The sequence below is a fragment of the Canis lupus genome, chromosome 2, assembly GCF_003254725.2.
Source record: "Canis lupus dingo isolate Sandy chromosome 2, ASM325472v2, whole genome shotgun sequence".
Taxonomy (NCBI): Eukaryota; Metazoa; Chordata; class Mammalia; order Carnivora; family Canidae; genus Canis; species Canis lupus.
In genome coordinates this window covers 70565397-70586457 of record NC_064244.1, presented here as the reverse complement: position 1 = coordinate 70586457, position 21061 = coordinate 70565397, and the positions used below count along the sequence as shown (strand labels likewise).

At 40.7% G+C, this 21061-nt stretch overlaps 1 protein-coding gene and 1 non-coding gene across 7 annotated transcripts in view; one reads left to right on the top strand and one right to left on the bottom strand.

Annotated features, from left to right (window-relative positions):
• Window positions 1-21061, top strand: part of PHACTR4 (phosphatase and actin regulator 4) — a 98122-nt gene that overhangs the window by 27836 nt on the left and 49225 nt on the right. The gene's annotated exons all lie outside the window — the stretch shown is intronic.
• Window positions 4625-4760, bottom strand: LOC112660701 (U4 spliceosomal RNA). Its single transcript, XR_003137144.1, has one exon. It is a non-coding gene; the product is annotated as a U4 spliceosomal RNA (small nuclear RNA).

Genomic DNA, 21061 nt, shown 5'->3' with positions numbered 1-21061 from the left:
AGAAGCCCCAAGTCAGTAGGAGCTTATCTTCCCGTCACTGACTAGAGGTCTAGGAGGTAAGGGGTGAAGAGGATTGGTGGGGAGCATTATTGTGCACATGGTTGTCCAGTTCCCTTCAGCTTTTAGTGCTGTGTTCCCACCATCCACTGTCTTTTCTGTCTCCAGTCCAGAAGCCAGTTGTTTTATCCCTTCCAAGAAATAGACCTCTTGAATACTACCAGTGTTGGTGTGGGATGGACATTCAAAGTTCATGGAGTGGGGAAGGTGATAAAGGAATCAAATAGTTTTCACCTTAATTCTCTTTTTTTCCTTCCCTTTCATCCCCAGTTTCAAAAGGACCTGATAGTGAAAGTATTATTCATTAATAATAATTTTTAGTGGAGGAGTTGGGGCGGGGGAGTAATGGCTGTACTATACATTAAGTGCTGGAGGAAGGAAGGGTCCAGGAAAGATGTGTGTACAGTTTCTGCCACTGTGACACTTATACCCCACTGCTTTTAAAAATGGTTGTTACTGCTTCTGCTTTCTTCCTTCTTCCCTTATCATCTGTTATGGGTTAACAGCCACTCTTCCCATGGCATGCCAGAAAAGGGACTGAAACCCTGTCATATGAAGCTCCTAAAGGTTTTTGGGGTAGGAGAGGATCTGTATACTATATTGCCTTCCCAAAATCTTCTGACAACTTTTTAAAGTTTCTGTATACCCTCCCTTCCATAGAAGTGAACACAATTTGTTGAAAAAAAAAAATTTTTGGTATGTGTTTGATGAAATAATTGTTTAACGAGATACATTATTAGTATGAATCCTGAATTTGAAGCTAGTTGCATATTTGTTCATATGCATGGTATTCTAGGAACAGATTTACAAGATAATATCTCCTTTGGATTAAAATTTGTATCACATAGAGAAAATGAGAAGTGGTATGTTGAAGTAGAAAACAAGCTATATCTAAGCAAATAAAATTAATTATTTTCTTCCTATTCTGTAACTGAATTTATAAGTCATTATAATGTTATAATGGGGTTTTTCCTAGCTATTCAAGGACATATGTTAAGGAGCCATGCTCAAAGCTAATGCACTTGACTTCGAAGTTCATAGGAAAACAGTATGCCTGCCTGGCTGGGTCAGTGGAGCATATGACTCTTGATATCAGGGTTGTGAGTTCAAACCACAAGTTGGGTTTAGAGGTTACTTTAAAAAAAAAAAAACAAAAACAAAGTTCATGGGAAAACATTTTGTGATGCTATTATGTTGTTATCACTTGAAGTTCAAAATGTGTTTAATAACACAGCCTGCACTCCCTCTCCTTTATGAATGAAGACCAAAATATGAACTTAATTAGTTTTGAGATCCTTAGGGAGTAGGAGGTAAATTCCTTTGGAATTAAACTATGCCAAAAATGATATTTGTTCTATTTTTTCTAAGGTTTTGAATAGAAATTTTAAAAAAACATTATTAAAAACATATATTAAATATCTTCCTTTCTTGGTAGGACTATAAACTTATGGAGGGCAAGCTCTTTCTACTGTTACATTCCACTGTCCAAGAGTAAGCACACAATACATATTTGTATGTATTTCTTACTGTGGTTTTAAATTTTCTGTGTAAAGTAGAATTACCAGGGGTGCCAGGTAGCTCAGTCAGATAAACAGCTGACTCTTGGTTTCGGCTCGGATCATGATCTTGTCATGATCTTAAGCCCCACATCGGACTCTGTGCTCGGTGTAGAGTCTGCTTGAGAGTCTCTCCCTCTCCCTCCAGCTCATGTTCTCTCTCTCTCATAAATAAATCTGTGAAAAAAAAAAAGGTAGAATTACCAATCTTTTTTTTTTTTTTTAAGATTTTATTTATTTATTCATGAGAGACACAGAAAGAGAGGCAGAGACACAGGCAGAGGGAGAAGCAGGCTCCATGCAGGGATCCCGACGTGGGACTCGATCCTGGGTCTCCAGGATCACACGCTGGGCTGAAGGTGGCGCTAGACCTCTGAGCCACCCAGGCTGCCCCTAGAATTACCAATTTTAAGGGAAATAGAGTGCATAGAACATCAGCCTCTGTAAACTTTAATAGTACAGATACTGTGTAATTTTTTTTTCTGTCATTAGAAAAAGATGAACCATAGTGGTAATGCAAGCCTGAAAAGTGGTAGTGGTGACAGTTCTGACTCTCTCTCATCTCTTTTCAGCATTTTTCATCCCTTCTGACTACTCCTTGTCCTAGAACATCATAGCAAGTGGGATAAGTCGGATAAATGTGTAGACTAGTTTCCATCTGAATTTACTTTTGCATACTGAGCTCTTATCAGTGTGTCATCAACACTGCATAGGCAATGATTATAGAAATTAAACTTAAAAGGAAGTAATAGGAGAGATGAATGGCTTTCACTTATCATTCTGTATTTGCCTGTATGGTTTGCATCTTCAAACTAAATACATGTGTTACTTTTATTTTTCAAAACATAAACGGAATTTTTTCTTTTTTTTTTTTTTTATAAACAGGGATTTTATCTGGGTTGTACTGTTAAGGACATTTTTGTTTCTTCTTTATATTTCTCAGTGTTAAAAATAAAATTTATAGGTGTACCTAGGTGGCTCAGTGGTTGAGCGTCTGCCTTTGGCTCAGGTTGTCATCCCAGGGTCCTGGGATCAAGTCCCACATTGAGCTCCCCATAGGGAGCCTACTTCTCCCTCTGCCTATGTCTCTGCCTCTCTCTGTGTCTCTCATGAAAAAATCTTTTTTTTTATGGTGAAAAAATTTATATTTATATATATTTTTTAAGATTTTATTTATTTATTCATGACAGACAGAGAGAGAAAGAGAGAGAGGCAGAGACACAGACAGAGGGAGAAGCAGGCTCCATGCAGGGAGCCTGACGTGGGACTCGATCCCGGGTCTCCAGGATCACGCCCTGGGCTGAAGGCAGGCACTAAACCTCTGAGCCACCGGGGCTGCCCTATATTTAGATTTATAGCCAGCTGGACTCAGTTTAGATGATCCCAATCTGATCAAGGTGTTGACCTTGGCCACATCAGTGTCATGGAGCTTCTTCACAGTCTGTTTGATCTGGTGCTTATTGGCCTTGACATCCACAATGAACACAAGTGTGTTGTTGTCTTCTATTTTCTTCATGACTGACTCAGTAGTAGGAGAACTTGATGGCATAGTGATCAAGCTTGTTTCTCCTGGGAGCGCTCTTTCAAGGATATTTGGGCTGCCTTTGGAGACCCAGGGTCTTGGGTCATTGGAATGTAGGTGATGTATGGATCTTCTTTTTTTTTTTTTTTGTGACTGTGTATGCCTTTTAGCACCACTTTCTTAGCTTTCAAAGCCTTTGCTTTGGCTTTGACTTCAGCTTTGGGAGGGGCAGAGGCTTCCTTCTTCTCCTTCGGCACCATCTTCATGAAAGGCTAAATAAAATCTTTAAAAAAAATAAAATAAAATTTATAAAACTAATTTCTCGACTTAAAAGATAATAAAAAGATTTTGTTAAAGGGAATTAAATACTATAATGGTCATTTTACATGTGCAGTTTAACTGCTATGCCTAAAATAACCATGTTATATCTCTGCATAATAGTACAGTCTTTTAAAATATAAGACATTTTATTCTTCTCATGAATTAGAATTAGGTTAATTAACCTATCAGACTCCAGCACAATTGACTTGTTCCTCAGCCACTCATTTGTTCAGTGAACACTGAGCAAAATCAGCAATCAGCAAAACAGCATTTTTTTTTAAGATTTTATTTATTTATTCATGAGAGAGAGAGAGAGAGGCAGAGACACAGGCAGAGGGAGAAGCAGCTCCATGCAGGGAGCCTGACGTTGGACTCGATCCCGGGATTCCAGGATCACACCCTGGATTGAAGGCGGCACTAAACCGCTGAGCCATCCAGGGATTCCCCGACAGCATGTTTTAATAGTTAAGCCCTCAGGCTCTGGAGTCAGAGAAACTTGAGTTCAGATCCCAGTTCTGCCATTTCTTGGCTATGTCCTTTTAGGCAATACGGTTACTTGCTGAACTTCAGGTTACTTGCTGAACTTCAGTTTACGTGTAAAATAAGGATAGGGATTTTGCCTTTCCCACAGGTTGCTAATAAGAATTAAATGAATTCATACTTGTAATATTTGTTTTTTTTTTAATTTTTTTAAATTTTTTTTTCTTTATTTATTTATGATAGTCACACAGAGAGAGAGGCAGAGACACAGGCAGAGGGAGAAGCAGGCTCCATGCACCGGGAGCCTGATGTGGGACTCAATCCCGAGTCTCCAGGATCGCGCCCTGGGCCAAAGGCAGGCGCCAAACCACTGCGCCACCCAGGGATCCCCCATACTTGTAATATTTATAACATGGTGCCAAACACAGAGTAAATATATACTAACTGAATGTCTCAGACTCTAAGGGTATAAACATGAATAAGACATGATCCCTGTTTTTTTTTTTTTTTTAAGATTTTATTTATTTATTCATGAGAGACACAGAGAGAGAAGCAGGATCTCTGCAGGGAGCCCGATGTGGGACTCAATCCCGGGACCCCAGGACCACGCTCTGGGTCGAAGGCAGGCACCAAACCGCTGAGCCATCCAGGGATCCCCCAGAAGATTCCTTTTTTAAAATTTTTGCTTATATGTGACTAATTGAGATGCAATTTATATACAATAAAAGTTACCATTTATAGGTATATATTCCTGTTTTTTCAATTAGCAATAATCACACCTCAGATAAACCTCATTGGCTACGATACTGCCACTGCTCAAAGCAATATATATTCCTGTTTTTTGATAAATGTGTAAGATTGCATAACCCATACTACAATCAGGGTATAGGATATTTCTTTCACCCAAAAACTACCCCGCTTACCTTTTTAAATAATTTCCATCTAATCCTTCCACCCTCAGCCTCTGGCAACTTGGACCTGAATTCTGTCCCTTTTTCTATAGTGGTATATAAATAGAGTTGTACACCACATAGCCTTTTCTGTTTTTTTTTTCCACTTAGCATAATGCTATTGAGATTCATACTTGCTGTTGCATGTATCAGTGGTTCATTCCTTTCATACCTTTTCAAGAATGTCATATACTTGGAATCATAGCCTTTTGAGATTGATTTCTTTTCTTTTTTAAACATTTTATTATTCATGAGAGAGACAGAGAGAGAGAGAGAGAGAGAGAGGCAGAGACACAGGCAGAGGGAGAAGTAGGCTCCATGCAGGGAGCCCGATGTGGGACTCGATCCCCGGTCTCCAGGATCAGGCCCTGGGCCAAAAGTGGCGCTAAACCACTGAGCCACCCGGGCTGCCCTACATTGTTTATTATTATTATTATTTTAAGATTTATTTATTTCAGAGAGAGAGAGTATTGGGTGGCAGAAGAGAAGGGAGAGGGAAAGAGAGGGAGCAAGAACATTCCCAGCTGAGCAGGGAGCATGAAGCAGGACTGAATCCCAAACCCTGGGATCATGACCTGAGCCAAAACCAAGAGCTGGACACCCGAGCAGCCCTGCTTATTATTATAATAGTTATATTTTAAGATCTAAAATGGTATCCCTTTATTATTCTACCTTTTCAGGCTTTTTTTTTTTTTTTAAGATTTTTTTTATTTACTCAGGAGAGACACACAGAGAGAGGCAGAGACATAGGCAGAGGGAGAAGCAGGCTCCATGCGGGGAGCCCGATGTGGGATGCTATCCTGGGACCTCCGGATAATGCCCTGAATTAAAGACAGACATTCAACCACCCAGGCACCTCTTGTTTGTTATTTATCTAAAGAAATAGGGACACCTGGGTGGCTCAGCATTTGGGCATCTGCCTTTGGCTCAGGGCGTGATCCTGGGGTCCCGGGATTGAGTCTCACATGGGGCTCCCTGCATGGATCCTGCTTCTTCCTCTGCCTATGTCTCTACCTCTTTCTGTGTCTCTCATAAATAAATAAAAGAAATAGCCATTAGTCACAGATCCTCACAGGTAATTCTGATGTTCTCTCTGGCTGAGAATCATTTGCCCACATGAATCACAGATATAACATGGAGTCCAGTGGTGGACCTTTCTGGATTGAAAATCAGGGGGCCAGCCTGATTTTTTTCCCAATTGCATGCTTCTGCTTTCTCTTACTTGTAAAGATAAGTAGAGGTGGGTAGAGAGGGTCCTTTTCTTTCTTTCTTTCTTTTTTTTTTTTTAAGATTTTATCCATTTATTCATGAGAGACACAGAGAGAGAGGTAGAGACATAGGCAGAGGGAGAAGCAGGCTCCCCACGGGAATCCTGATGTAGGACTCAATCCCAGGACACCGGGATCACAACCCAAGCTGAAAGCAGATGTTCAACCACTGAGCCAGTTGCCCCTAAATATCTTTAATTTTAAAAATGTATCCTCAACTTTATTTCAAAATCAGATTAAGAATGATCACTGGGTTTTCCTTTTTTTTTTTTTTTGGTATATATTTAAAAAAATTTTTTTATTGGAATTCAATTTGCCAACATATAGCATAACACCCAGTGCTCATCCCGCCAAGTGCCCCCCTCAGTGCCCATCACCCAGTCACCCCAACCCCCCGCCCACCTCCCCTTCCACTACCCCTTGTTCATTTCCCAGAGTTAGGTGTCTCTCATGTTTTGTCACCCTCACAGATATTTTCACTCATTTTCTGTCCTTTCCCTTTATTCCCTTTCACTAATTTTTATATTCCCCAAATGAATGAGACCATATAATGTTTGTCCTGATCACTGGGATTTTAAAATTGATAATGAAACTAGTATAAACATTTCCCATTAGGCAGGAAACCATTAATTTCAAAACGGCCTCAGTGGTTGTCTTCTTGGGCTTGATCAGTGTTCTGTCATGTTAGAAATGACCTTTCATGGGGTGCCTGGCTGGCTTAGTCAGTATAGCATGAGACTCTTGATGTCGGGGTTGTGAGTTTGAACCTCACATTGGGGGTAGAGTTTACTTTAAAAGAAATGACCCAGGGCAACCCAGGTGGCTCAGCGGTTTAGAGCCGCCTTCAGCCCAGGGTGTGATCCTGGGGACCCAGATCGAGTCCCGCATCCGGTTCCCTGCATGGGGCCTGCTTCTCCCTCTGCCTGTGTCTCTGCCTCTCTGTCTCACTCTCTCACTCTCTCTGTCTCTCATAAATTAATTAATTAATTAATTAATCTTTAAAAATAAAATAAAATACCTTTCATGGTAGAACTTTGACTTGACCCAAAAACAGCAGAGTATTTACAAGATTGCTGTTTGAACATCAGTGGGGTCCAGAACCCATGCACGTGTGCATACACACACATCCCCTAATGGAGGCTTCCATTACAAGAAGGTGACAGCAGTATAATGGATTGTTTGTGGAATGGTAGTTGTGGCTTTCAGTTCCTTATTGAAGATTTGCTTTGTTTTTTCTTCATCAAACCAGCATTTTTCTGGTGGTAGCCAGAATAACATCAGATTGTATTGTAGTCTTTAGGGGGCACGTAGGTGGCTCGGTGATTGAGTGTCTGCCTTCAGCTCAGGTAGTGATCCTGGTGTCCTGGGATCCAGCCCCACATCAGGGTCCCCACAGGGAGCCTGCTTCTCCCTCTGCCTGTGTCTCTGCCTCTCTCTCGCTCTATGTCTATCATGAATAAATAACAAATAAAAATCTAAAAATAAATAAATAAATAAATAAATTTTTGTTGGCACACTGCCCTAACTACCATGAAGGGAAAAAAATGAATAAGATACAGTTTCAGCTCTCAAAGAGGAGTATAAGAACTATCAATATGAGCCAAAATGAAGAAATGTTTTTATACATATACAAAGAGTTGTGTTATTCAGCATGACTTTTACTTAAGGACATTATCAAACAAGATTTGCTTGTATAGCTGTTTCCTTTTCTAAATCTGTGTTCTTTGAACAGTTCAGGGGCAATTTCTTTTCTTTTTTTTTTTTTAAGATTTTATTTATTTATTCGTGAGAGACACAGAGAGAGAGGCAGAGACACAGGCCGAGGGAGAAGCAGGCTCCACTCAGGGACCCTGATGTGGAACTTGATCCCGAGACTCCAGAATCACGCCCTGGGCTGAAAGCAGACGCTCAACTGCTGAGCCACCCAGGCATCCCTAGTGACAGTTTTCTTTTCTTTCCTTTTTTCTTTTCTTTTCTTTTCTTTTCTTTTCTTTTCTTTCTTTTCTTTTCTTTTCTTTTCTTTTCTTTTCTTTTCTTTTCTTTTCTTTTTTAAGATTTTATTTATTTATTCATGAGAGATACAGAGAGAGAGAGAGAGAGAGAGAGGCAGAGACACAGGCAGAGGGAGAAGCAGGCTCCATGCAGGGAGCCCGATGCGGGACTCGATCCTGGGTCTCCAGGATCAGGCCCTGGGCTGAAGGCGGCGCTAAACCACTAAGCCACCAGAGCTGCCCTGGCAGTTTCTTTAAGGAGAACTTTTTGTTGTTTTGTCTTGTATTCAGAAAATTTGTAAAACCTGAGGAGATAAGAAAAACTAGGGATTTCCTAATTATCTTAAAGATATAGAGGGACAGGGAACCTTAGTCGTGTAGTCAGTTAAGTATCTGACTCTTGATTGCAGCCCAGGTCATGATCTCAACGTTCTGAGATTGAGCCCCCCATTGGGTTCCATGCTAAGGGGGAAGTTGACTCTCTGAAAGTCTCTCTCCCCTCTGTCCTCCCCAGCTCCCTGACTCTCCCTTCTCTGTCTCTCTCAAGTAAATGAGTAAATCTTTTTAAAAAAAGATAGACCTAGACAGTACATGATGATGAAACATACTTTTATATTGCTAATAATGCTCCCAGGATGGGTTAAAGGTGCTTCAGTAATTTGTGTTTCTCATAAAACACTGGAGCTGGAGTATTTTTGTTGTAGGTTTAGTTTGAGGAGTAAGAGGTAGAAATGTCTCTGTCCGAAAAACCCAACTTTTCTTGATTTTAGACCTTTATTTTCTAAGAAATTCCTTTAAAAATTGGTTTTATGATAAGCATCATTCTTGGTGGTTGTACTGGAAATATCAGGGATGAACTAAGAGAACAAATGTGTATTTTAACGTTGCTGTTTGGACAGTTTGCAAAACTGCTCTGTTCCTAAGTTTTACTCTTGTTATATAAAACCTCCTAGAGTTTTTCTAAGATTCAAAATAAATTCTGTGAATTCAGCATATTTTCAGGTCTACAGTGTATTATTAGGAGTAGAGATTCACCTCCAGATTACTTAGACATGAACCCCTGTTTTGCCATTTATTAGCTCTGAACTCACTGGACAAGTTTACCCCTCTGTGACTCAGTTTCCTCATCTATTAAATGGGATAATAAAAGGAATACTTACATGCTTGTGAGAATTAGATTAATTAATACATGTAAAATACTTAGACCAGGGGCACTTGGGTGGCTCAGTTGGTGAAGCATCCAGCTCTTGATTTTGGCTCGGGTCATGATCTCAAAGTCACAAGATAGAGCCCTGATCAGGCTCCACACTCAGCGCAGAGTCTGCTTAAGATTCTCTGTCTCCCTCTGCCCCTTCCCCTGCTCACACATGCACTCGCTCTCTCTCTCTCTCTCTCTCCTCTCTCAAATAAATAAATCTTTAAAGGGGGGGGGGGCAGATGCCTCGGCGGTTGGGCATCTGCCTTTGGCTCGGGGTGTAATCCGGGAGTCCCAGGATTAAGTCCTGCATCAGGTTCCTTTGTGGAGCCTGCTTCTCCCTCTGCCTATGTCTCTACCTCTCTCTGTCTCCCATGAATAAATAAATAAAATCTTAAAAAAAAAAAAAAGAAGAAGAGGGATACCTAACTCAGTCTTAAGTGTCAAAAGGAAGATGTTCAGAGAAGGCTTTGAAGAGGAAGTGACACATAAACTGGAATTTGAAGAGCAGGAGTTAGCCAGATGAGGGATTGTAGGGAGGAAGAGGACTTTCCAGGCAACTAGAACAGCAGGTACATAGGTAGATAGACCCAGGAGAACATGTTATAGTTTAGGAATTTCAGGTGGTGCAGTGGGACTAAAAATTAGTGCTAGAACTGAAGATGAGCAGGTATGGGAGAGGAGTGAGAGAAGAGGCTTGCTAGAAAGATGGGCTTGCATCAGGGTTTGAAGGATTTTTTTGTAATCTGTAAAGAACATTGTTAAATTTGTGCTGTTATAAACATCACTATGGCACCACTGTTGAGGACAGATTAGAAAGGAATAAAACTGGAAGCAGTAAGAAATAATCTATCACTGCCCCAAGCACACATAGGAGGATGTCAGAATTGAAAGCTGTGCGCCACAAACAAATTCTGTCAGACTGGGAAGATTTATAAAATTGTGTAAAGATACAGAAAACTTTTTTCCCAAGTGCATGAATCCTAGAAGAATTATTTCAGCCATTTATCTCTTTTCTTTTCCTTCACTACAACAAACTGGTTGTCAGCTCTTCCTTGGATTTTAGGATTCTGAAGACCCCTGTTGTGTAGGCCTGGAAACCAAGTGAGTATTGGTACAGTGTTTAATAGCTAATTGGATCCTAATACATTTAGGGCTCTTTCAATAAAATAAATTATTTTTAGGCTGAAAAAACAATAGTCAGATTTGTATCTTGAAAGATTTTATTTGGTGATTACATTTTTATAGCCTCAGTAGTGCTAATAAAGATTAGCTTTTCCAAAAGGTTAGCTAGGATTAAGCTTTGGCATAGGCAGGTGAGCGAAAATGCACGTTGACCATATTTTCTCTGACCTTATTAGATTGTTTTCCTACAATGTTAATGTGTTTCACTGTTATTTTTTTTTAAGATTTTATTTTTAAGTAATCTTTTATATCCAACATAGGACTTGAACTTACTACAATCCTGAGATCAAGAGTCTAATGCTATGGGGGCCCCCACTGTTACTTTTTTTTTTAAGATTTTATTTATTCATGATAGACACAGGGGGGAGGGGGGCCCAGAGACACAGGCAGGGAGAAGCAGGCTCCATGCCGGAAACCTGATGTGGGACTCGATCCTGGGACCCCAGGATTGGGCCCTGGGCCATAGGCAGGCACCAAACCGCTGAGCCACCCAGGGATCCCCTGTTACTTTTTTTAAAAATCAAGATTTAGAAGCACAATTTTGTATAACCCAAAACATAATTTCTTTTTGAATTTAGAAATTATATGCATAACCTTTTTTCTCCCTGCACTTCATCTCCTAGAATCTGTGGTTGTGAAAAAGATTTGAGGGCTTTGAGGGAAGATATAGTACAAAAGAGGTATATACCTCATACATGGAAATCAAAGAATAAAATGCATTTGAATTTCCAGTTGGAGCAAGTTTGATAGAAACACCATTAATATAGTCATCCTTGGTTCCTATTGCAGGAATTATTGTTGACTCATAGTGTAGCCAGGTGTTCATTACTCAGAATTTTTATTTCGTAGACGATGAAGGCTTTATTCTCCTGCACATGGTCTAGGAAAGAATGTTTAAGGAAGTTCCTTGTTAGAAATTTTTTAGTAACTTTACAAATATTATCAGACATTTATTATATTCTTACTGAATATGTGGCTCAGAATATTGCTTGGTAATGTTTAGGTATTTTTCTCACTTGAAGTAAAATTGAGGGCCAGATAAGTTAGAAAGAATTAATGAAAGAGAGGAGGAAGGAGAGAAATGGCAGTGGCTAATAGTCATCTCTCTGAGTCACCAGCAATGAATGCCACTTTACTGGAGAACATTTAACTTGTTTCAAAACCCTGGGTTGGGCAGCTCTTTGACTTATGACTGGTTAGTTTCATGCATCATTGATAGCTTTTGGTTCCTTAATAGAAGCCACTGGGACTTAGCTTTTATGAATATCATGTTTTATAAAGTACTTTTTCTTTTTTTTTTTCTTTTTTCTTTTATTTTTTTTTTTAATGATAGTCACAGAGAGAGAGAGAGAGAGGCAGAGACACAGGCAGAGGGAGAAGCAGGCTCCATGCACCGGGAGCCCGATGTGGGACTCAATCCCGGGTCTCCAGGATCGCGCCCTGGGCCAAAGGCAGGCGCCAAACCGCTGCGCCACCCAGGGATCCCTAAAGTACTTTTTCTTTAAAACTCCTCATCAGGGGATCCCTGGGTGGCTCAGCAGTTTAGCACCTGCCTTTGGCCCACAGAGTGATCCTGGGGCCCTGGGATCGAGTCCCACATCGGGCTCCCTGCATGGAGCCTGTTTCTCCCTCTGCCTGTGTCTGCCTATAAATGAATGAATGAATGAATGAAATCTTTAAAAAATTAAAAAAAAATAAAACTCCTCATCACTTTCACTATAACTGCCAAAATCTACCTTCAGCCCATGAAAAAGTACTATTTGGAGTAGAAAGAGTAGTAAATGAAAGGCCAGTAAGATGGAGGTTATTAGTTTTCAATGGATAACAAATAGATATAATTCTCAGTAAATTTTTTTTAGATTTTATTTATTTATTCATTCATTCATTCATGAGAGACACACACAGAGAGAGAGAGAGGCAGAGGGAGAAGCAGGCTCCTTGTGAGGAGCCTGATGCAGGGCTCAATCCCAGGACCCTGGGATCATGACCTGAGCTGAAGTCAGAAGCTCAACCACTGAGACATGTAAAGTGCCCCTCTCAGTAAATCTTTAAAATAAGACAATTCTTCCTTAGGCCTTAAATTGTTATTAATAGTCAAAGGCTAACTGGATGTTACTACAAAAAGTAGTAATTCAGTGCTAAAGAGAGAGTATTAATAGCTTACTAGTTGTACTGTATAAAAAGAAACATTTTTTTAACTGTCAGGGTTCCCTCAGAGGGTATAGTGCCTTTAGTAGGTGGTGGTTAGCGTTGGTGCCATGGAAGATAGATACCACATGCTTAGGAAAAGTGCAGTAGTGCTTTGAATTTTTTAAAAAGATTTTATTTATTTATTCATGAGAGAGAGAGACACAGAGAGAAAGAGGCAGAGACACAGGCAGAGGGAGAAGCAGGCTCCATGTAGGGGGCCTGATGTGGGACTTGATCCCGGGTCTCCAGGATCACACTCTGGGCTGAAGTTGGTGCTAAACTGCTGAGCCACCCAGGCTGCCCTGGATTTTTTTTTTTTTTTTTAAGATTTTATTTATTATTTGATGGAGAGAGAGCAAGCAAGGGGAGCAGTAGGCAGAAGGAGAAGCAGACTGCCCGCGGAGCAAGGAGCCCAATGCAGGGCTCCATCCCAGCACCCTGGGATCATGACCTGAGCTGAAGGTAGCCGCTTAACCAACTGAGCCACCCAAGGACCTCAGTTAGTGCTTTGAGATAAATGTTTTGTTATTAGAATACTTCCTAGTGGACTTTAAAAACCCTTCAGATTCAGCAAATCCAATAGAACTTTCTGCAGTGATGGAAGTGTTCTGTATCTGCGCTGTCCAGCATAGTAGCCATGTGTGGTATTGAGCATCTGCAGTTTGACTAGTACAACTGAGAAACTGAATTGCAAATTGTATTTAATATAAATATATTAAATATTAATACATTTAATCTGTATAGCTAGTAACTGTAGTATTAGTGCATCTTTAGATATTTGAGAACTGAACAGCACCTTTGACATCTATTACTTCAGTGCCAGTCATTAAAATATACTTTATTGTAATCAGTATTTATTTGTAGTACCTTTGAAAATGTCACCTTTTATTTTGCTTCCATTAGAACTGAGGGAACTACACCTTAGGCATACTTCAGGGGTACTGTGGGTTCAATTCCAGACCACTGCAATAAAGCGAATATCACAACAAAGTGAGCCAAATGAATTTGTTTACTCGTGCAAGTAAAAGTACACAGTACTGCAGTCTATTAAGTGCATAGTAGTATGATGTCTAAAAAACTAATGTACACATATTATTTTTAAAATACTTTGTTGCAAAATAAAATAAAATACTTTGTTGCTGGGGAGGTGGCTCAGTGGGTTAAGCATCTGGCTCTTGGTTTCTGCTCAGATCGGGATCTCATGGGTCATGAGATTGAACCCTTGTCTCAGGGTTATGAGTTCAAGCTCCATGTAGGGTGTAGAGCTTATTTTTTAAAAAAGAAACACTGGGATGCCTGTGGCTCTGTGGTTGAGCGTCTGCCTTTGGCTCAGGGCATGATCCTGGGGTCCTGGGATTGAGTCCCGCATCGGGCTTCCTGCATGGAGCCTGCTTCTCCCTCTGCCTGTGTCTCTGCCTCCCTCTCTGTGTCTCTCATTAATAAATAAATAAAATCTTTAAAAAAGAAAGAAAACACTTTATTGCTAAAAAACACTAACCATCATCTGAGTTTTCAGCAAGTCATAATCTTTTTGCTGGTAGAGGATCTCACCTTGATGCTGATGGCTGCTGACTGATCAGGGTGGTGGGTGTTGATGGCTGGGGTTGCTGGAACAACTTAAAATAAGACAGCAATGAAGTTTGCCATATCAGTTGACTATTCCTTTCACAAATGATTTCTCTGTAACAAACGATGCTGTGTGATAGCATTTTACCCACAGTAGAATTCCTTTCAAAATTGGAGTCAGTGGGGCACCTGGGTGGCTCAGTCCGTAAGCATCTGCCATGACCTTCAGCTCAGGTCATGATCCCAGGGTCCTGGAATTGAGCCCTGCATAGGGCTATCTGCTCTCCCTCAGCCTGCTGCTCTGCCTGCTTGTGTGTGCATGTGTACACGCATATTCTCTCTCTCTCTCGTTCTCTGTCAAATAAATAAATAAAATCTTAAAAAAAAAATGGAGTCAGTTCTCTCAAACCCTGCTGCTTTATCAACTAAATTTATTTAATATTCGGAATCCTTTGTTGTCATTCCAACAACATTCACAGCATCTTCAGCAGGAGGAGATTCCATCTCAAGAAACCACGTTCTTTGCTCATCACTAAGCAGCAGCTCCTCATCTGTTCATGTTTTACCATGAGATTGAGCTATTTGGCTCCACCGTCAGGCTCCGCTTCTCTAGTTTTTCTTTTAATATCTTATCTGCAGTTAGTTCCTCCACTAAAGTCTTGAGCCTTGCAGAGTCATCGATGAGGGTAGGAATCAACTTCTTCCAAAGTCCTGTGAATGTTGATATTTGGAAAAATCCTTCCCGTGAATCACAAGTGTTCTTTTTTTTTTTTTTTTTTTTTAAGATTTTATTTGTTTATTTGAGAGAGAGTACACATGAGAAGAGGGAAGGGGCAAAGGGAGAAGAAGCATGCTCCGTGCTGAGCAGGGAGCCCAATGTGGGCCTCAGTGCTTAACCGACTGAGCCACCCAAGTGCCCCATTCACAAGTGTTCTTACTGGCATGTTGATTGGCGTCCTTTCCTGAAGATTTTCAGTTTACTTTGCCCCGATCCATCAGAGTAATCACCGTCTATGACAGCTACAGCTATACAAAATACATTTCTTAAATAATAAGGCTTGAAGCTCAAAATTACTCCTTGATCCATGGGTTTCAGAATGGGTGTTGTGTTAGCAGGCATGGAAACAAAGTTAATCTCACTACACATCTCCATCTGAGCTCTTAGGTGACCAGGTGCATTGTCAATGAGCAGTAATATTTTCTTTCTGAGCAGTAGTTTTTAAGAGTGGGCTTAAAATATTTAGTAAACCATGTTGTAAACAGATGTGCTATGATCCAGACTTTGTTCCATTTGTAGAGCACAGGCAGAGTAGATTTAGCATAGTTCTTAAAGGCCCTGGATTTTTGTTTTTTAAGATTTTATTTATTCATGAGAGAGAGAGAGAGAGGCAGAGACATAGGCAGAGGGAGAAGCAGGGTCCATGCAGGGAGCCTGATGTGGGACTCAATCCCAGGACTACAGGATCACACCCTGGGCTGCAGGCGGCGCTAAACGGCTGCGCCACCCGGAGCTGCCCACGGGCCCTGAATTTTTAGAATGGTCAGTGAACATTGGCTTCTACTTAAAGTCACCAGCTTCATTAGCTCTTGACAAGAGAGTTAGCCTGTCCTTAGAAGTTTTGAAGCCAGGCATTGATTTTTCCTCTCTGGCTATGAAAGTCCTGGATGGCATCTTTCAGTTTAAGGCTATTCCATCTACATTGAAAATCTTTTCTTTTTTTTTTTTTTTTTTTTTAAGATTTTATTTATTTATTCATGAGAAACACAGAGAGAGAGGCAGAGGCAGAGGGAGAAGCAGGCTCCATGCAGGGAACCCAATATGGGACTTGATCCCGGGTCTCCAGGATCACGCCCTGAGCTGAAGGCAGACGCTTAACTGCTGAGCCACCCAGGCGTCCCTGAAAATCTTTTTAGAGTAGGTACCTTCATCAATTACCTGAGCTAGATCTGCTGAATAACTTGCTGCAGCTTCTACATCAGGGCTTGCTGCTTCACTATGCACTTTTATGCTATGGAAGTGGCTTCTTTCCTTAAACCTCATGAACCCACCTCACCTAGCTTCACACTTTTCTTCTGCAGCTTCCTCCCCTCTCTCAGCCTTCACAGAATTGAAGAGAGTTAGGGCCTTGCTCTGAATTAGGTTTCAGCTTAAGGGAATGTTGTGGCTGGTTTGATCTTCTGTCCAGACCACTCAGACTTTCTCCAAATCACCAGTAAGGCTGTTTCGTTTTCTCCTCATTCGTGTATTCACTGGAGTAGCACTTTTAATTTCCTTCAAGACCTTTCCTTTGCGTTCACAACTTGGTTAAACTGTTTGGCACGAGAGGTCCAGCTTCTGGCCATCTTGGCCTTTGAGATGCCTCCCTCACTAAGTTCAGTCATTTCTAGCTTTTGATTTTAAGTGTGAAACCTGGGACGCCTGGGTGACTCAGTGGTTGAGCATATGCCTTTGGCTCAGGGCGGGATGCTGGGGTCCTGGGATCGAGTCTCACATCGGGCTTCTTGTGGGAAGCCTGCTTCTCCCTCTGCCTGTGTCTCTGCCTCTCTCTGTGTGTCTCTCATGAATAAATAAATAAAATCTTTTTAAAAATAAAAGTCTAGTGAAACCTGTGACTCTTCCTCTCACTTGAACACTTAGAGTGTTCTAACCCTAACATTGTAGGGTTATTAGTGGGCCTAATTTCCATATTGTGCCTCAGGGACTAGGGAGGCCTAGGGAGAGGGAGAGAGATGGGAGAATAGACAGCAGGTGGGTGAAACAGTCAGAACACACACTACAGGGGCACCTGAGTGACTCAGTTAAGTGTCTGTTTTCAGCTCAGGTCACGATCCCAGGGTCCTGGGGTCAAGCCCCACATCACATCAGAGCTCTGTGCTCATGGGGAACTTGCTTCTCTCTTGCTCCCTCCCTCTGCCCCTCCTCCCTGCTCATGCTCTCTCTGTCACATAAATAAACAAAATGTTTAAAAAAAAAAAACCCACAAGATTTATAAGTTAAGTTCACAGTCTCATATGGGTTCATGGTGCCCCAAAATAATCACAATAGTAACATCAAAGATCACTGGTTATAGATCATTGTAACAAATACTATAATAATGAAGAATTTGAAGTATTGCAAGAATTACCAGAATTGTTTGGAATGATTTCTTCTACCCTCCGTCTATAGCACTTTTCACCCTAATTGCCTTTTGATACTAGATTTTGTGAACAAAGCTTAAAATTTAAGAATGTTATTTCTTCCCTTTACTCAGGGTTAATAAATACCGGTTGCATGTCCGCTGTGCACTGAGTTGTGTCAAACATTGAGGGTTTAAGGATAAATACATCATAGTCCCTGCCCATGAGAAGTTTCTAACCTGTAAGAGGTCTGAAGATCATTGCAATTTAGGGTGATAGGTCCTGCACAGTTGGTCATGATGAGCTCTTTACCTCTCCAATTTTATGTCTTGTTGCTTGTATCTTTTTCTTACCTCTGTCATCTCTTCTGTGACTGACTCTTTGATCTTAGATGTAGCTTCTTTTGAGATATTTTCTTTGCTCAGGACAGAGCTAGACACTCCCACCCCTACTGGTATGTTTGCATATACCTCAGTACTGATTATTGTAGATCTTATTTACTTGAACTATCAGCACCTGAAGGGCTAAAACTATTGGTTTTAGCACCAGCACATTGTAGGCACATAATCAGTGATGAGCAAATCTTTATTGGAATTCAGCTTGAATGACTAAAGAAAGGCTCCTGAGAGTAGAGGCAACATTTGAGCCAGTTCTTAGAGTACTAGTAGATGGATCTGGGGAAGAAAGCCCAGGCCAAGTGAAGAATTTTTACAAATAGGTGAGACCTTGAAAAGTTTTTACAGGTGACTGGCAAAGCTTTTTAATTCCCACATGGAGTTTGAGACATGGGTTATTGTTGGGTGTTATCTCCTTCAACTATCCAGAGCCAGCCAGACTAGATGAGAGTTTCATCATAGGGTAAAGAATAAGAAGCTACAGCCTCCTCCAATTATAGATTCAGAAATTGAGAAATTAGTCCTTTACTTCGATATGTGTCTGTGTGACCTGTCAGTACTTTCTGTTGGCCAGCCTTTCCTGGAGGAAGGTGACTGTCTTGCCAACCTGCCACTAGACTCACCTCCTTGAGACATCTCAGGCTGGAAGAAAGTAGTATGGTGAAGTTAATGAAGGGAGATGTGATTAAAATCGCTAAGAGCTTACTCTCCTAGGTAATCCAATTTATACTGGTATTTCAGCATAAAAGTACATTTAAATGAAAGCATTATACTCCTGTGATTGATCTTGTAAACTGCTTATTGAAAATATAAATCATATTCTCATGTTAGTGTGTGATATGACGTGTTTGCCAACAAAAGGTTTTGGAGTTATAAATGTCACTAAGAGCTTTGAATGCCCAGCTCATTATAGGTTACTGCTGTGTTTAGAAGTGGTTCTTTTAAAAAATGAGGTCCTGATTAGAGAGCTTCAAGTGCTATCTTTGCCTGTTAAACCTTATTTTTACAAGGCCTTCTTGCTCTTTTCATAAATTCAAATTTATGAGATTCACAAATTTTAATCTGCCACTTCCCCTATTCCTGGAGGCCGTAAACTGTGGAGCAAAAGTATTCTAAAAAGAGAGTATCTAATTTTATTCAGTGACAAGAAGAAATAGTTGTGTACTTTTTTAAAAGTTAAAACAAGGGACGCCTGGGTGGCTCAGCAGTTGAGCGTTTGCCTTTGGCTCAGGGCGTAATCCTGGAGTCCCAGGACTGAGTCGCACGTCGGGCTCCCTGCGTGGAGCCCGCTTCTCCCTCTGCCTGTGTCTCTGCCTCTCTCTGTATGTCTCTCATGAATAAATGAATAAAACCTTTAAAAAAAAAAGTTAAAACAAGATTGCCCTTTGCATTTTTTTAAAGATTTTATTTATTTATTCATGAGAGATACAGAGAGAAACAGAGAGAGGCAGAGACACAGGCAGAGGAAGAAGCAGGCTCCATACAGGGAGCCCAACATGGGCTTCCAGGATCACTCCCTGGGCTGAAGGCAGTGCTAAACCGTTGAGCCACCCAGGGTGCCCGCTCTTTGCATTTTTTAAAAAATAGGCTCCATGTCCAGTGTGGAACCCAATGCGGGGCTCAAATACGTGACCCTGAGACTAAGAGTCGGCCACCAAACCAGCTGAGCAACCCAGGTGCCCTGTCTTTGCATTTCTAAAGTATAATACATGGAAAACCAGAATGTAGTCAAGGCTTTGTTACTTTTTTTGTTGTTGTTACATTTTAAAGTCATCACTGAACCAGTATCTTACTCTGTCTCTTAGCTTACCTGCTTACCAGTTGGCAGCAAGTATATATTGACTATTGGAATGAAACTGAAACAGGCTGGCCAGGGACAGTGTTTTCACTTGGTACATAGGCAGCAGAATGATTGGAGAGATTTGTTGTTATTGTAGAGAATGTATATCTTTAGGAAATAAATATTTCCTTGACCATTTCCACAAGGGCTGAAGTGAGTCCTAGAGTTGGAATCCGGACATTTGGGGTTTTAGTCTTAGCTCTGAGCAAGTTAGTTAATGGTCACTAAGAGCCATTTCATTCTTATATTTTTAAGTTTTATTGTCACCTTCACAGTACCCTAGAAGCGACGAGCCAAACCAAGATGGGCATTAATATTTGTTAGGTCGGGGGCAGCCCGGGTGGCTCAGTGGTTTAGTGCTGCCTTTGGTCCGGGGCCTGATCCTGGAGACCTGGGATCGAGTCTGACATCAGGCTCCCTGCATGGAGCCTGCTTCTCCCTCTGCCTGTGTCTCTCATGAATAAATAAATAAAGTCTTTAAAAAAAAATTGGTAGATGGTAAATAGCAACTATACTAGGGTCTGTAAATCTTCATGTTGTATTCTTGTATGGTCCAGTCAATACAAACTGAATTCTATAGTACTGTTTTAGGTGTGTGTGTGTAATATCCCTGGTTTAAATTTATTCATAGTAATAGTTTTGTGTGGGCTGTTCCATCTGCTTGAGGTTTTTGTATACCAACCCTGATTGTATTCAGACTTCCTTCTTGGCCTGCTTTTTCCAATTTGCTCTCTGGATTCATGATACAAAAATGTCATCCTCTTCCGTTTCTGCCCAACCTCTTTGTAATGACTGCATTTTTTGCTATGTACCATTGTCTGGCTGCTCCTTGCCTTTCCTTTCTTGTTTTTTTACTATAACAACTGTGATCATTGGTGCTTACATTTATTGAGTTTTCCATGTGCCAGCACATTACAGAGGACTTTATGTTCATGTCATTTAGTCTTTACACCTGTCTTTTGCTGCTGAGTATGGTTATGCCCATTTTACAGATTAGAAAATGGAGACACAGAGAGGTGAAGCAGCTTGTCTAGTGTTAACACCTAGTGAGATCTGGAATTAAAATTTCAGTTGCCTCCAGAGCTCATCCTCTTAAGCAGTTGCTGTATTACAATCATGATGATGAAGATGAGGGTGATGATGATAACTATTACAGTATGTTGAGCACCTAATGATTTTTGGGCAGTGCATTTGCCATCTTTTGCCTCCTCATTTTATAGTGTGGAAACTGCTATTACATATGCTCTGTTTTTAGGCTAATAAATAAGTGCCAGAGTTTGAAGGTATTGGGCATTCTTACATTAGAGCATTCTTTCAATATGGTTTTCCTTTTACTCTTTCCTACTTTATTGATCAACATAATGTTTTTCTGACTACTACCAGTATGAACAATTAAATATTGCATCAATTTTTCTGCATTTTTTTTAC